At 48.7% G+C, this 17,069-nt stretch overlaps 1 protein-coding gene across 1 annotated transcript in view; it reads left to right on the top strand.

Moving 5' to 3' along the window:
• The window catches only part of znf438 (zinc finger protein 438), a 166,472-nt gene that overhangs the window by 73,333 nt on the left and 76,070 nt on the right, over positions 1–17,069 (top strand). The gene's annotated exons all lie outside the window — the stretch shown is intronic.

Here is a 17,069-nt window from a genome sequence, read left to right as displayed (position 1 = left end):
GTAGTTAGCCCCGCACTTGCAAATGTGTGTTTATCTCTACTTTCCCCACCAACCATCCTTATGGCCTCACTGAAGTAAAATTGCTGACAAGAACACAGTTATCAGTAGTTTTCTGTGCTGGGCTCTTGTCTTTTTAGGAAATGTGTTGCCTAAAATCATTCGCACAGCAGTGAGGAGAAGTATTTTTTTTGTGTGGTTATATGATTGTTGATCTGTCTTTCCTGGTTTCTGAATATATTTTACTTTTCTAAACAGTAGTTTATTTTTAAAAATTTCATTCTCTGTCAGAATATTAGCTCCACATCAGACTAAGTGTTCACATGAGATGACAATTGAGGGGAGGCTTTTGTTAAGGAATAGAATGGTGGTTTGAAGATAAAACCGTGAGTTATTGACGATGAGGCTAGGTTAGTGTGGTTGGAAACATTCCTCCCATTGTGTGAAACTTATTATAAGCTTGCCGGCCTTCCCTGATTTCGCTCTCAAAATATACAGTCAGTTCACCTGACAGGATATTAGGTAAAGCGCTTTGAGATATTGCAACAACCTGATAAGGCGCTATAACAAATGCAAGGATTATTATTATATTAGAATCGTGTGAAAGTCAAGTGCTAGACTTTTGGAAGTCAACTGAAAGCCAAGTGCTCTGGGACGCTACCCTGCGTGAGGGGCACTATAGAAAATGCAAGTTGTTGTTGTAGAATTGGGCAATGTGAACAATCGTTCGTATGAATCTAAAGCAACAACAACAAAATTACATTTGTGTAGCTAGTGTTTAATTCGGACACCAGCATTTAACAAAACCTCGTCCTCTAAAAGAGCCCTGGGGAGTAGAAATGATGATGTGGCTTGCTTCTTTCCTGGGACATTAAGACACTGTCTCAGAAATTCTATTTACATTTGAAAATGTATTCTCAAATGTTATTTTTTCAAAAAAAAATGCTGCTCCAATCTAAATTTGGCTGTGCAGACAATGTAGATTTGTTTGCCTTGGTCTGCAAACCAAACCTCACTTGCACCATCCCAAGATGTTTTTTCACAGTTTTGTTTAGATTTGAGCAAACAGTCGGAGGTGCTAAAGCAGGAACGAGGCAACATGTGAAAGCAGTTAGTATTGCGTGGAGGCCTCATGCTAACCTAAGAGGTGGATAAATATGTAAGGTTTTCTTTGCAGCATATTTTAGTGATGACTGGATTTTTTTCTCTCTCTCCCAAGAGTTGCTTTTCAATGCTAACCTTGGGCAGGAGTGGAGAACACTCCCTGGCCCAAAAACTGTTAAAACATCAATCCCTCCTGGGCAGTCTGTGGGTTGGACACATTTTGTCCTCTGCTGAGAACCTTTTGCCCAGCTATGTGAATGTTGTGTTTTTGTACACCTTCCTTCTCAAAGGTGAGTATTGTGGTCAGTGTTTCATTCCAATCTCCTGTTTCTGTTTCAAGAGCTTGACTTTTATTGGTGATATAAATCGTTTCACTCCCTGGAACCTCCCTAACTGTTTTCTTCTGACTCCGCTACCCGCTGCCTCCGCTCGGCGGGCTCTGGCCTCCTGCTCGTCCCTGGTTCTCTCCGCTCCACCATCGGCGGCCACGCTTTCAACCACTACATCCCAAAGCTTTGGAACTCTCTCTCCCTCAATCCCTCCAACCTGCCCCCTCCTTCCCCTTTTTTAGATCACCACTGAAAACCTTCCTCGTCGACTGTGCTTACGGTCACCTCCTCCCTCTGCCCGGCTCGGCCTCAGGCTCTGGCACTGTTAAGTGCTCTGAGACACTACCCCGAGTGAAGGGTGCCACATAAATGCAAGGTGTGGTTCATATTTATGCTGTTTAATATGGAATCGAAGGAACCAGAACCTTTTCTGTGAACAAAGAGAGGTGACCTGATAGAGATCTCTAAAGTGTTGAGGGTTTTTGATAGAGTTAGAAGGGAGAAATTACTCTATTTCCTCTGGTCAGTGAGCCAGTGATTAGAGAGCATCAATTTAAGATGGTTAGTAAACAAATACACAGTGCAGTTAGGATATGCAATGCCCTGCCAGGAATGCTGTTTGAGGAGAATTCAACTTAGTTTTCAAATACCTAAAAAGGAATAAACTGCTAGATAAATACCTAAAAAGGAGTAAACTGCAGAGGTATGGAGAAAGGCAGGTAAATGGGCTGAAAGATTGTTCATTAAAGAGCCAGCACAGACACAATGGGCCAAATAACCTTCTTCCGTGCTGTACATTTCTATGAGTCTATACTTCTATTACTGTTACAGCTGTACCAGAGGAGGTCTCAGGCTGCGCTTTTTTAAAAAATTCTGTGATTCTAATGCATCCTGGCGATTCAGAGAAAGTTCACAGGATATTCAACCCATTGTTTCTGTGCAATGCTCACTCCTCCACTGGTTTCTATCTGGGGCGTGGAGCGGTATTCCATTAAGGAACACCTACTGCAAGTGTTAATCAGTCCCTGGTCCGGAACAACATAGTTTGAGGAAAAAAACACCCCCAATTCTAGCTCAATCTACAAAGAATATCTACTATGGAAACACTTTCTGCATTCCAGCTCTGTTCTTTTCTCTTCAAGGAAGTATATCCAGTGTATCCTGTGAAGAGCTTTAGATGTCACGACTACTTTATAAGGAGCTATATCAAATGCAAGTATTTTTATTATTAATATCTGAGCCAGGCTGACACATATCTGCCAAAAACTGGATTGGAATTATCCAATGCGACATTGCCTCAGACTCTTAAAGAACTGTGAAGTATTTTGAGATATTTCGATATTGGTAGAAGCTTTTGGGATTGGGCCCTTACCTGAAAACAAAGGTCTCGAAGATTCAGCCTTTATTCAGCTTGTCAGTTCCTCTTATTATCTCACTTTCCTCTTTAACCTCTGACCTGTATGGTTTACTGTTACATCTACTTGTATGTAATCACAGCCCTATACTGTTGCTGGTATCTTTTCCCTCCAGGCTATGAGGTACCAGCGCCATTTCCCATTACGCACTGAGGGTAATATCCACTCCTCACCCTCACTACTAAACGTCAACACCCGGTATCTGAACATAGAGCAACAGCTCGCGTTTATTTATATATATATATATATCTTTGCGAGTTGTTTATATATTATAACTTTTATGGGTGACTAACAAAATATTAAATCAAGAAGAAACTAAAAACAACTATTGATCGATCACAGATTTGCCTAGACTCAGGCGAATATGCAGTAGGGGATTGAGGGGAGTTCTTCTAGACGTTTCAAAGCATTTCACAGAATATACTGTAAAGTGAGTTGACTGTATATTTTTGTGGGCGAAACGCGGCAGCTAATTGCGCACAGCAGAGTCCCACAAACAGTCGTGGATTGAAGTGATCAATCTACTATTGTTTTTTTTTCTTGAGGGATTATTATGAAGCGTGTGGAGTAAGGAAACTTGCCCAAGGTTTTGCCCTGCTGGGAATCAAACCCAGGTCTCTCGCTTGCAAGGCGAGTGCTCTAACCACTGAGCTACAGAACTCCAATGTCTTGGAGCACTTGACATTGTTAGGGATGGACTCAAAGCAGTGGGAGGGAGAAAGGGAGAGGTGACCAGAGGCTTTTGAGCCGGGTCTTAGAAGAATGGCCAATTGGTCAAGATAACGTTCACCAACGCCCTTCAAGCTGATCGCTATCACGAGCCCCCTTCCTTCTGCATAGGCAGTGAAATGCTAAACAGGTGCAGGTTCAACCCTGTTATAACCTGGTTGGAATCTTAATAATTACAGCTTAGGAAGAGCGCATTTGGCTCAACAAGCATAAGCTCACACTTTGAATCCTCTTATTAAAAAATGATTCAGTGGTTAATTTAGTTGAATCGTTTGTTTACAGTAACCGATAAATGAGATTAGTTCCTCAAATCTGCAGTCTCATATCAACAGCTGTCTCGTACTGTTGAGAATGAGTCACACACTGAGTATACCTGGACTTTCCTGCTAGTAGACCGTCAGGAGTGGGTTTGTGCACTGCATTGCTCACACCTCCCTGTGAGTGAGTTCCTTTTCTCAAACAGGCTGCCATGTTGATCAGGGCGAGCAGAGACCAGGAATTTCCCAGGTTGACAGTCACCTTTGGTCACTCAGTCACTCCTCTTGAAGGGGACTGACTCAAGTGACCAAATGAGTGACCAACAACAGAAGAGAATATTATCATAATGATAATAATCAGCCTTGAATTTAATGATTCCAGCATATCAAATTCTAGATAATAGTCAGCCTTGATCTAGATCTTATAATAAATATTGTTATTAAATTCTAATACTTTCTGGAATTAGGTAAGCAGAATGCGTCCCTCCAGGGAGAGAGAGCGCATTCCATTCCAACAATCTTATCTCTGGAATTTCCATGTGTAGGTTGGATGCATGGAAATCTCAGTTTGGATATGGTTTGGGTACTCTTAAGCATGGTGATGGATTTCCGCACTTGTCAGACACTCGCCTGACTAAAAAAAAGATAGTGTTAAAACGTCTCAAAGTACTTTACTTAATGTATTTGGTTATCACCTTTCACGTCAAGAGGACGTCTGACTGTAAAGTGCAGTGACTACATATTTGTAGGCGAACATGACAGCTGTTATGTGGACATCAATGTCCCTCAAACAGCCAAGGTGTGAATAAATCTAGGGGAGTGTTTGCTAGGCACTGGGAGAAACTCCCTTCTCTTTTCCAGTAGTGTCCACAGGACTTTAATGTCCACTTAAACAGACAGTAGCTTAGGCAGTGAGTGGCCAGGGGCTCAAATCTATCTACCAGCTCACCAATGTTTCTCTAGACTTGGTATAAAATGTGCATTTCACCCCGACCCACCCACCCCACCGTTGGCGGGAGAGCCTTCAGCTACTCTGCCCCCAGCCTCTGGAATTCCATCCCCCAATCACTCCACCTCGCCCCCTCCTTAGCCTCCTTCAAGTCCCGCCTCAAAACCCTCCTCTTCGACAATGCCATCGGTCACCTCCCCTCCCTTCTCCCTCCCTGACCCCAGCTCGGGTCTGAAATGCTGTACCCTGTCCAGCGCCTTGGGATGTCCTCCCGATGTGAAAGGCGCTATACAAATGTAATCTTGTTGTTGTTGTTGTTCACACCCTACACTTCACACCCTCCTGCTCCATCTCCACAGACTTCTCTTCCCTGCTCTCTTCACTCAACCTCTCCTTACACATAAACTCCCCCACTCACAGTCACGGCCACCCACTCGATTTGGTGATCACCCGGGGCCTCAGTGTCTCGGATGTCACTATTACCGACAAGGCCATCTCTGACCACTACTTCATCTCCTTCACCACCTCCACCCCCCTCCCCACCTCCACCAGACCCACCACCATCTTCTACCGCCCTTGGAAGAAGTTACCCCCACAATCCCTAACCGATGCCTTGGAGTCCTCTGAACTCCTCTCCCTCTGGCCTTCAACCCTCACCGACCCCTCTTCTCCTCTCTCCCTCCTCCACAATACCCTCTCCTCCACACTCGATACTCTTGCCCCCATCACTTCCCGCACTGTCTCCTACTCCCGCTCCTCCCCCTGGTACACCACCCACCTCCGCTCACTGAAAAGCCAGGTGCGGGCTGCTGAACGCACCTGTGTCAAATCTGGCCTAACGGTCCACCGACAAATCTGGCTGGACCTCCTCAAAATTTACCGCTCCACTCTAGCCTCGGCCAAGTCGTCCTTCTACTCCAGGATAATCCTGGAGGCGAAGAACAACCCCAGGCTACTGTTTTCCACCACAACCCGACTCCTCCGTCCCCCCGCCACCCCGCGCAGGTCATCTCCTCCAACCTTCACTGCGAGGAGATGCTGGATTTCCTTGAATCCAAGATCAAGGGAATCCGCTCCGCGGTCACTTCCCCTCCAACTTCCACCCACCACCCACCCCTTCCCTCCCACACTCCGACTCCTACCCATCCTCCCCTACACACCTTCGTACCCGTTTCCCCACCCTCTGTCACTGAACTCATCCTATCCCTAAAACCAACCACCTGCTCCCTTGACCCCATCCCCACTCCACTCCTTATCTCCCAGCTCCACTTTCTTGCCCCACATATCACTGACATCATAAACCTGTCCCTCTCCTCTGGCTCTGTCCCCATTCCATTAAAAACTGCCATCATCACGCCCACCCTGAAAAAACCCTCCCTTGATGCGTCGCAGCTATCAAGCTACCGGCCCATCTCCAACCTCCCCTTTCTCTCCAAGGTCTTGGAAAGAGTTGTCGCCTCCCAACTGCGCTCTTTCCTTTCCACCCATTCTCTTTTCGAACCCCTTCAGTCAGGTTTCCGTGCTGCCCATAGCACAGAAACTGCCCTGGTCAAGGTCACCAATGATATCCTGACCATCTGTGACCAGGGCTCCCTCTGTCTCCTCGTCCTCCTCGACCTATCGGCAGCATTCGATACGGTCGACCACGCTATCCTACTCCACCGCTTGTCCTCCCACCTCAACCTTCAAGGCACTGTCCTTGAATGGTTTAGGTCGTACCTTTCTCACCGTCTTCACTTTGTCTCGACGAATGGCTTCTCCTCCACCCCCCGTACTGTCTCATGTGGTGTCCCTCAGGGCTCTGTCCTCGGTCCCCTCCTCTTCACCCTCTATATGCTCCCCCTTGGTGACATCATCCGCAGACATGGAGTTAACTTCCACATGTATGCGGATGACACCCAACTCTACCTTTCCTCCTCTACTCTCAACTCCACGACCACCGATGTCCTGACAGCCTGCCTGTCCGACATCGAGTCCTGGACGAGAGACAACTTTCTTCAGCTCAACGTGCGAAAAACCGAGGCCCTCCTGATTGGCTCACGTCAGCGCCTCCGCACCTCAGGCGCTGACACCATCAGCATCCAAGGCTGCACTCTCCACCTCTCAAAGCCAGTCAGGAACCTCGGCGTTTTGTTCGACCCTGAGCTGTCCTTTCTCCCTCACATCCGCACCACAACTGGCACCGCCTTCCATCACCTCCGGAACATCGCCAGACTACGGCACTACCTCACCCCTCACGCTGCTGAAACCCTGGTCCACGCCTTTGTCACCTCAAGGCTGGACTATGGGAACTCTCTCCTCGCCGGCCTTCCCGCCACCTCCCTCCACAAGCTGCAGGTCATTCAGAACTCTGCAGCTCGTGTACTGTCCCGCACCAGGCTTCGGGACCACATCACTCCCACCCTCGCTCGCCTCCACTGGCTCCCCATCCCCCAGAGGATTGATTTCAAGATCCTCATCCTCACCTACAAGGCCATTCACGGCCTTGCTCCCCCCTACCTCTCCAACCTACTATCCCCCTACCTACCTGCCCGTACCCTCCGTTCCTCTGGCTCTGGTCTGCTCCACGTTCCCCGCCCTAACCGCCTTACCATCGGTGGTCGGGCCTTCAGCCTCTCAGCCCCCAGGCTCTGGAACTCCATCCCCCAGTGCCTTTGCCACCTCCTCCCTTTCCTCCTTCAAGGCCGGTCTCAAAACCTTTCTCTTTGACCGTGCCTTCAGCTCCCCTCTCGACTCTCTTCCCCCTCCTCGCTCCCTCCCTTCCCTCCCCTCACCCTGACCATTTCCCCCCTTCTCGCTCCCTCCCTTCCCTCCCCTCACCCTGACCATTTCCCCCCTGCTCGGGTCATGACCCAACTGTGCAGCGCCTTGGGATGTCCTCCTGACGTGAAAGGCGCTTTATAAATGGAATCTTGTTGTTGTTGTTGTTGTACTCTACACTGCCAACAGTCAAAGCCTGCAGCCTCACACTGCTGGTCGTTGCTTCCTTCCATTGCTTTGGCTGAACAGGATCTGCTCAGGAAGAAGAGTTTTGCAAATGCAATGTGAGCACCTTCCTTGTGTAGAGCTGAGAGGGTCCCTCTCCCAACTTGTCAGTGGTGTCCGTCCACATCTGGTCGGTCGGGGTGGGGGGTGGGGGGGCGTCCTCACCTTTGATTAGCCAATGGACCTGTCAGTCAAGCCAAGGGCTCACCTGTCTTGAGGGAACCGAGCCTTTAACTTTCTCGCTGTGTCTGCTTTATGACGATTTTTATTCTATTTTTTATTTTATTTTTATTTCGTATTTGCGAAAACCTCAGGAATCAAACTATGAATCACGCCCAAATGTTCCTGAGCAAAGAAGCTAATCATTTTTACTCAGTTCCCCCTCATGCCCAAGAATATTATCACCTATGAGGTAAGGGCAGAAGGGACCTCGGTTTAACCTCTCATCCAAAGACAGCACCTCCCCCAACACTGCACTGCAGTGTCTGCCTGGACTGGACATATTGATATATAGACTGCCTCGACGCTCTCAAAGTGCCTGTGTGGGATGGGAGGTGGAATAGGGGGAATATTCTGGAAATGGACTTGATGAGACTTTTTACCCTCCTTCCTTTCTAAGTACCCACGTTGCAGTGAGAATCTTGAGAGAAGGTTGGTGTCCTGACCAGAGAATAGGTTTTAAATAATATAAATAATCATTTTGTTCACCCACAGCACACACAGTCAGGTCCGCTTTACAGTGTTTTCTGTGAAGTGCTTTGATGCGTCCTGACTTGAAAGCAGCTATACCGAATATAATAATTATTATTACATTTGATATAGTGTCTTTCTGGAGAATGTCTCAAAGCGCTTCAGAGGTTATAGTGTAAAGTGTAATGATTACATTTGTAGGCAAGAACCTAGGCGATGGAACAAATCATAAAATCATGGAATATTACAGCACAGAAGAAGGCCATTCGGCCCATCATGCCTATGCCGGCTCTTTGGTAGAGCTACCCAATCAGTCCCACTCTCCCGCTCTTTCCCCATACCTCTGCAAATTTTTCCTTTTCAAGTACCTATCTAATTCCCTTTTCAAAATTGTTAATAATGAATCTGTTTCCACCACCCTTTCAGTCAGTGCATTCCAGACCGTAACAACTCACTGTGTGAAAAAAAAATCTCCTTGTCTCCCCTCTGGTTCTTTTGCCAATTATCTCAAATCGATGTGCCCTGATTACTGACCCACCGGCCAGTGGAAACAGTTTCTCCCTATCTACTCTATCAAACCCCTCATAATTTTGAAAACTTCTATTAAATCTCTGCTTAACCTTCTCTGCTCTTAGGAGAACAATTGCAGCTAATAAATGTCAAGAGGTTCAAAAAGAAATCCAGTCTTTTGTTATGATTTTAAAAATTAACAAAAATGCAGCCTGCTGTGAATGTCTGCCAGTTGAATATGGGCCCACTTTATCTTTAGTTTGCATATTAACAAATTAACATTAATTTCTCAGACACACTCATGCCATTTTAATTTTATTGAAAAGCTTCTTGATGCCATTTATCTCCAATTTGTACTCGCATCTATTTCAATAAGAGACCTTTTAGTAAAAGAGGAGTTGAGGGGTGTTCATTTCACCTTGTGCACCTCTGTTACACAACACTAATAATCATTGAATATAATGACTCATATCGTTGAGATGTCTCAAATTACTTCCAATATTGCTGTAAAGTGTAGTGTCTGTATATTTTGTAGGCAAACCCAGTATTTCAAACACCAGTCAGTTTGTACACAGCAATGTCCCAAAAGCAGTGAATTAGGTAATTTGTATCTGGAGTATTGATGGCCAGGACACCAAGAGAAACACCGTCCTGTTTTGAAAGGTGCCATGAGATTTTTAATGTCATCTGAACAACCAGACAGGAACTCGGTTTAACATCTCATCTGAAGAACAACAGCTCTGATAATGCAGCACTCCCCGATCCTGCATTTGAGTGTCAGCCTGGACTATTAGCTCAAAGTCCCGACTTTGTGGGGATTGAACCCACAACCTTTTGACTCAGAGGTGAGGGTTCTATACGTAGAATTTGGGGAAATCCCAGGGGTTTGTGCTATTTGAGTGCGTTTATAACTTACACACGAGCAATAAATTCACGAGTAACGGATTACAAATACCCTCCGGGTTCCCCCAGGACTTTTTTTGACGTGGGTGTTGTTAAGAGAATCCGGTGATCGTTGCACTGCTTGTCCCCAGCCTTGCATCGTCTTGTGTCCAAATTGGGTGGGGAGCCCACATGCAATGGCCAAAAGAGAGCGAGAGAGGAGTTGGTACTTGTGTTCTGTACAAGTACTTGAAGAAGAGAAAATTAGTTACAGCAGCTGGAAAAGGGATAGTTTAAATTGCGTTTTTTTCCTTAAAATATTTTACATTTTCTTCCACTGTTGGTCCAACAAGGTTAATCCAGCTGCGGGGAATTGGAATGGTTCCTGAGACAATGCAAACCTTATGGAAGGAGAGTATCAGTGAAACTGCATTAGTTTGCAATTTCTCCGTCTTTTGATCCCTCTCCAGTTTGCGTCATGTCTCCCCCACCCAAACCAACCCAACGCTAGGAGAGGAAGGGTAGGTTGGCTCCCAAGCTGAAGCTAAGTGGAGTCCTGTAGCGTAGTGGTTAGAGCATTCGCCTCGCAAGCGAGAGGACTTGAGTTTGATTCCTGGACAGTGCGAAACCTTAGTCAAGTTTCCTTAATCCACAGGCTTCTGTTTACAAAGCAGTAAGTAGGAACCCCGAAGTTAGTTGATTGGCGGATCGCTCTGCGGGGGTAATAATCCTTTAAAGAATAAATAAATCATCTTTTAGAAAATTGTATTAAAAAAAATTTGGTCAGTCAATCCACAACTGTTTGTGGGACACTGCTGCGCAATTGGCTACCGTGTTTCGCCCACAAAATATACAATCAAATTACTTTATAGTATATTCTGTGAAGTGCTTTGAGACGTCTCAATGATAAGGTGCTATGTCAATTGCAAGGAGTATTATTAAATCACAAGTAACATCATCGTGATATCACACCCAAAAGACCAACAACTAACCACAATGAGTGCCCTCCGTCCTTTGCACCACCTCTAGCCCCCACAGCCTCCTGCAGGCTGACAATGTCCCATTAACCCGCCGCCTCTCGTCTTAGCGTGTGCATCTTGGCTGCCGCCCCGGACCCGAGCTGGCCCTCCCTCAAAATGTCCCCCTCCCTGCAACTCTCCTGCTCTGTCCTGCTCTCTCTTTGCACTCCCCACCTCCTTTCTCTGCTTCACTCCCCCACTGCCTCCCTCTGCTCCAGCCTGGGAATCCTTTGCCAGGCTCATCGTGGCACTTGGCATTGGCTGTCCAACACCGACTGTCCCATTCCCCACTACCGCCACAAGCCACCCCGGACCCAGACGCCGGGAGCTAACTTCTCCCTCATCCGCATCCCCACCCTCCCTGCCAACCAATCCACTACCCCCTTCCATCCCACACATCCCCTGCCAACTGTCCACTTCGCATTGGCCTACAAAACGTCAGCTCCATCTGCAACAAGACCCTGGCCATCAATGTGAACATTGACATTATGGCCCTCACGGAAACCTGGATCACCCCAGGTGACACCTTCCTTCTCACTGAGGCCACACCACCAGGCTACACCTACCACCGTGCCCCATGCCCCAACCGCCATGGCGAAGGGGTGGCCCTCATAACCAGAGCGTTACTTTCCTATTCCCCTACTCCACCGGCTCATTTCCCTCTTTCGAACACCTTACCCTCTGCCACCCCTCCCACCTCTCTCTAGAAATTCCCCTAATCTCCCGCCCCCCAAAATCTTCCCCCAACTTCATCTCTGACATCTCCACTCTCTTTGCTTCTCTCTGCCTCTGCTCCGACAGTCTCATCATCCTAGGTGACTTCAACCTCCACTTCACCCCCTCCTACTCCACCTCCTCAGACTTCTCACTCCTCTCCTCTCTCAACTTCTCCCTCCACATCCACTCTGCTACCCAAACCCTCGGTCACCCGCTCGACCTGGTGATCACCCGGGGCCTCAGCATCTCGGATGTCACCATCACCGCCAAGGTCATCTCTGACCACCATTTAATCTTCCTCAACTCCCATAGCCCTCTCCCCACTGCCTCTAAACCTACCACCATCTTCTACCACCTGTGGAAGAAGATCTCCCCGCAATCCCTATCAGCTGCCCTGGAGTTCTCTGAACTCCTCCCCCTCTGGCCCACCTCTCGCATCAACCCATTTGCTACGCTTACTCTTCTCCACAGTACCCTCTCCACCACACTTGATGCCGTTGCCCCCCCCCTCACCTTCCGAACTGCCTCCTATTCCCGATCCTCACCCTGGTTCACCAGCCACCTCCGCTCGCTAAAGGGCCTGGTGCGGGCTGCTGTATGCACTTGGCTCAAATCCGGCCTAACGATCCACTGGCACATCTGGCTGGACCTCATCAAAACCTACTGTTCTGCTCTCTCCTCGGCCAAATGGTCCATCTATTCCAGGTTAATCCTGGAGGCGAAGAGCAACCCTAGGCTCCTGTTCTCCATCACCAACCGGATCCTCCGCCCTCCCCGCCACGCAGGTTATTTTCTCTGACTCCCACCGTGAGAAAATGCTGGACTTCCTCAAGTCCAAAATCGAGGGAATCCACTCAGCTGCCACTGCCCTCCCAACTTCCAACCCTCCCTACCCCCCCGCCCACACTCCGACAGCTACCCATCCCTCCTTCCACACCTTTGAACCTGTCACCCCCTCCTCTGTCTTCACCATCATATCCTCCATGAAGCCCACCACTTGCTCACTGGACTCCATCCCCATCCCTCTCCTTAAATCCCAGCTCGACCTCCTTGCCCCACTACTCGCCGACATCATCGACCTCTCCCTGTCATCTGGCACTGTTCCTACCCCCCTCAAAACAGCCGCTATTACCCCCACCTTGAAGAAACCTTCCCTTGACCCATCACAGATATCCAGCTACTGGCCCATCTCAAACCTCCCTTTCCTGTCCAAGATTCTTGAAAGAGCTGTTGCCTCCCAGCTTCGCTCTTTCCTCTCCTCCAACTCCCTCTATGAACCCCTCCAATCGGGTTTCCGTGCTGCCCCCACAGCACGGAAACTGCTCTGGTCAAGGTCACAAACGACATCCTGACCATGTGCGACCAGGTCGTCCTCTGTCTCCTCGTCCTCCTCGATCTCTCCACCGCCTTTGATACTGTGGACCACTCAATCCTCCTCCACCGCCTCTCCTCCCACCTCAACCTTCAAGATTCTGTCCTTGACTGGTTCAGGTCCTACCTTTCACACCTCCTCCACTTCATTGCACAAACAGTTTCTCCTCCAGCCCCCGCACTATCTCGTGCAGTGTTCCTCAGGGCTGTGTCCTCAGTCCCCTCCTCTTCACCCACATGTATGCGGATGACACTCAACTCTATCTCTCTGCCTCCACTCTCAACTCCAGGACTACTGGCGTCCTGACCGACTGCCTGTCCGACATCAAGTCTGGACGAGGGACAACTTTCTCCAAGTCAGCGTCAGCAAAACCAAGGCTCTCCTGATCGGCTCGTGCCAGTGCCTTTGCATCTCGGGCGCTGGCAGCATCAGCCTCCACGGCTGCACACTCAACCTCACTGAGCCAGTCAGGAACCTGGGTGTCTTGTTTGACCCTGAACTGTCCTTTCTCCCCCACATCCGCGCCATGACCGGCACTGGGCCTTCCCAACTCTGCCTTTCACAAGCTGCAGATCATCCAAAACTCTACAGCTCTTGTACTCTCGCACACCAGGTTCCGTGTCCCCATCTCTCCCACCCTCGCCCGACTCCACTGGCTCCCCATTCCTCAGAGGATCGAGTTCAAGATCCTCGTCCTCACTTTCAAAGCCATCCATGGCCTTGCCCCCTCCCTACCTCTCTGACCTGCTGACTCCCTACCAACCTGCCCTCTCCCTCTGTTCAGTGGGCTCCGGCCTGCTCCATGTCTTCCGCCCGATCAGTCCTACTATCGGTGGCCGAGCTTTCAGCCTCTCTGCCCCCACACTCTGGAACTCCATCCCACGGTCCCTTCACCTGGCTTTCTCCCTTGCCTCCTTCAAGGCCGGTCTCAAGACCTTCTGTTCGATCGTGCCTTTGGTTGCCCTCCCACCTCTCTGCCTTCTCTCACCCATACCCCACCCCTGCCCCATGCTCGGGTCTCGACCTCTGAGTATCCAGCGCTTTGGGCCAACCTCCTGATGTGAAAGGCGCTCTATAAATGTAATTTTGTTGTTGTTAATATTATAAATGGGATTGAGAAAGTAACAATATTTCCACCAAGGAATCAGGATGAGAAGGTGTAAGTTCAGAGTCATCAAGGACAATGTCAGGACAGGTAACATGAAGCGTTTTTTTACGCAGAGGGTAATTAATGCCCGAAAGAGGGTGTCCAAGTCAGGACACTGGAATCATTAAAGAAATAACCTGATGCTCACTGGGAGGATGTTAGGGTGGGTATTTTGAAAGGACAAGATCAAGTGGGCTTAAGGGCCTTCTTTATCTAAACTTCTCTGGTCATCTTGATTACACGCCATGTTAGTCTTGTGATTCTCTAAGCCTGCTCTGTTACTGGCAGCGGAGGAGCTCTCACTCCTCATTCAGCTTTCCCACGCGTCCAGCCTCTCACTCTGATAGCATGACCGAGAGCGTAGCTCTGACGTGTGAGAACATGTGGGCAGAAACCTATGTTTCACGATGGCTCGGTGCTCCAAATGCATCACCTCGTGGTCATGTATCTGGTCACAGACTCGGTAATAAGGGAATCAATACAAAGCACGGGTGAGTAAGAAGAAAATGTTACTTAGGCACATTCGCACACACACTTTCAATGTTCACCTCTATGAAAACTAGGTTACTGCTTAATGGAAGACTGTAATGGAGCCGTGGGAAGCAATAGAAAGCTGCTCAGATTCCATTACTGTTCCAAACCAATAGCTTTACATTATGGAATCTGTTAGCAGAATAGATTTTATTGGGCCTGCAGGCGATGCCCTCACTGTTGGATCCAAAAAAACTCCCAAATTTCACAGCAAGCCTGCGTTATAAATGATGGCGATTGTTATTATTACAGTATTACTGGGCAGGTTTCATTAAAATAGTTTTACATTGTTCTATTGTCAATTTATTGTACCCCAATGGTTCTCCTAAACACAGCAAGGGTGCTCCAGATCTTGTCCTAGTGTCCATTCTCTACGCTCTCTCCATTCAAATACAATTGGTCGTTCACTTCATGGCTGTCCATGGGACATTGCTGCACAAATTGGCTGGGGGTTTCACCCGCAAAACACACAGTCACTCCACTCTGCAGTACGTTCTGTGAGACAGCCTCCTGATATGAAAGACATTAAATCAAATGTTAGGATTATTATTCAGTGCTGGTACCTCAGCTCCTTGTCTGTAGAGACCCATCTCAACCCAGTCGGGATGCTTTCTCTTAGAAGAACAAGAGCAGGCATTTTTGTAGCACTTTATCACACTGAAGTGGCTCGAAGCACCTCACAGCAACAATAACAACAGCAACTTGTATTTATATTGCACCCTTCACAGTGGGGTAGCGTCTTGGATAGCTTAACAGTGGCAGAGCCCGATGTTGAGCTGAGGGTGGGAGCAGGTGATTTTAAATACAGTCGAAGAGGAAGGTCTTCAGTGGTGATCTAAAAGAAGCGAAGAGGAAGCAAGGCGGAGTGATTGGGTGAGAGAATTCCAAAGATTCGGGTGTAGTGGCTGAAAGCACGGCCGTCGATAGTGAAGTGGAGAGCACCATGGACAAGCAGGAGGCCAGAGCCAGCCAAGCGGAGGCAGCGGACAGTGGAGTAGGGAGAAAACAGGTCGTAAAGATAGGGAGGTGCCAGAGCACAAAGGGATTTGTAGATGAGTGAAAGGATCTTGAAATCAAGCTGTTCGGTGATAGGGGAGCCAGTAGAGCCTGGCAAGGATTGGTGTGAAGGTTATGAGTTTAGTGAGGGTGAGAATACGGGTAACGAAATTCTGAATCAATTACTGGCAAGCGTGACTGTTTTGTAGACAAATTCAGCATTCATTTGGGCCAAACAGCCAAGGGAATGATAGTTGATCTGTTGAACGAGAGAAACTCCCTTCTCTTTTCGAATAAGAATCATCCACCTGAAAAACAGGCAGTCAGAACTTTTACTTAACATGTTCAGCAAAGGACAGCAGCTTCAGAGCTGCAATGTAGCACCTTCCCCCTGCTCCCCTCTCGACTCTCTACCCCCTCCTCGCTCCCTCCCTTCCCTCCCCTCACCCTGACCATTTCCCCCCTGCTCGGGTCCTGACCCAACTGTACAGCGCCTTGGGACGTCCTCCCGACGTGAAAGGCGCTCTATAAATGGAATCTTGTTGTTGTTGTTGTTCATGCCTTCATCATCTCCAGGCTCGACTGTGCAAACTCCCTGCTTGTCGGCCTTCCCAACTTCTCCCTCCACAGGCTGCAGATAATCCAGAACTCTGCAGCCCGTGTCCTCTCCCGCACCAAACTCCGTGACCCCATCTCCCCCATTCTCACCCGATTCCATTGGCTCCCTATCCTTCAGAGGATCCAGTTCAAGATCCTGGTCCTCACCTACAAAGCCCTCCATGGCCTCGCCCCACCCTACCACTACGACCTCCTAACCCCCTACCAACCCGCCCACTCCCTCCGCTCAGCCGGCTCGGCCTGCTCCACATCTCCTGACCCACCCGCCCCACCATTGGCGGGAGAGCCTTCAGCCACTCTGCCCCCAAACTCTGGAATTCCATCCCCCAATCACTCCGCCTCGCCCCCTCCTGAGCCTCCTTCATGTCCCGCCTCAAGATCCTCCTCTTCGTCCGTGCATTGGCCACCCCCCTTCCCCTCCCTTCTCCCCCCCTGACCGTTGCTCGGGTCTGAAATGCTGTACACTTGAGACATCCTCCCGACATGAAAGACGCTGTACAAATGTAATCTTGTTGTTGTTTTCGACTGTGCTTACGGCGCTATACAAATGTCATTTTGTTGTTGTAGTTTGCTGTATTATTATATTGGTGGAGCCTCTTGGTGGCCTCTCCTCAGCAGTATATTCTGTGAAGCTCTTTGAGATGTCTAAACAACGTGATAAGTGCTGTATGAAATGCAAGGATTATTATTATTACTGAGCCAGCCTGAAGCAGCAATAGCCCTTTTAAAAGCTCCATGGCCTTGCCCCCTCCTACATCTCTGACCTGCTATCAACCTATCCGCCCCCTCCGCTCAGCAGGCTCCGCAGCAGGCCTGCTCCAG

Source organism: Callorhinchus milii, unplaced genomic scaffold (genome assembly GCF_018977255.1).
Source record: "Callorhinchus milii isolate IMCB2004 unplaced genomic scaffold, IMCB_Cmil_1.0 Scaffold2, whole genome shotgun sequence".
Lineage (NCBI taxonomy): Eukaryota > Metazoa > Chordata > Chondrichthyes > Chimaeriformes > Callorhinchidae > Callorhinchus > Callorhinchus milii.
This window is presented reverse-complemented; position numbering and strand designations above follow the sequence as displayed.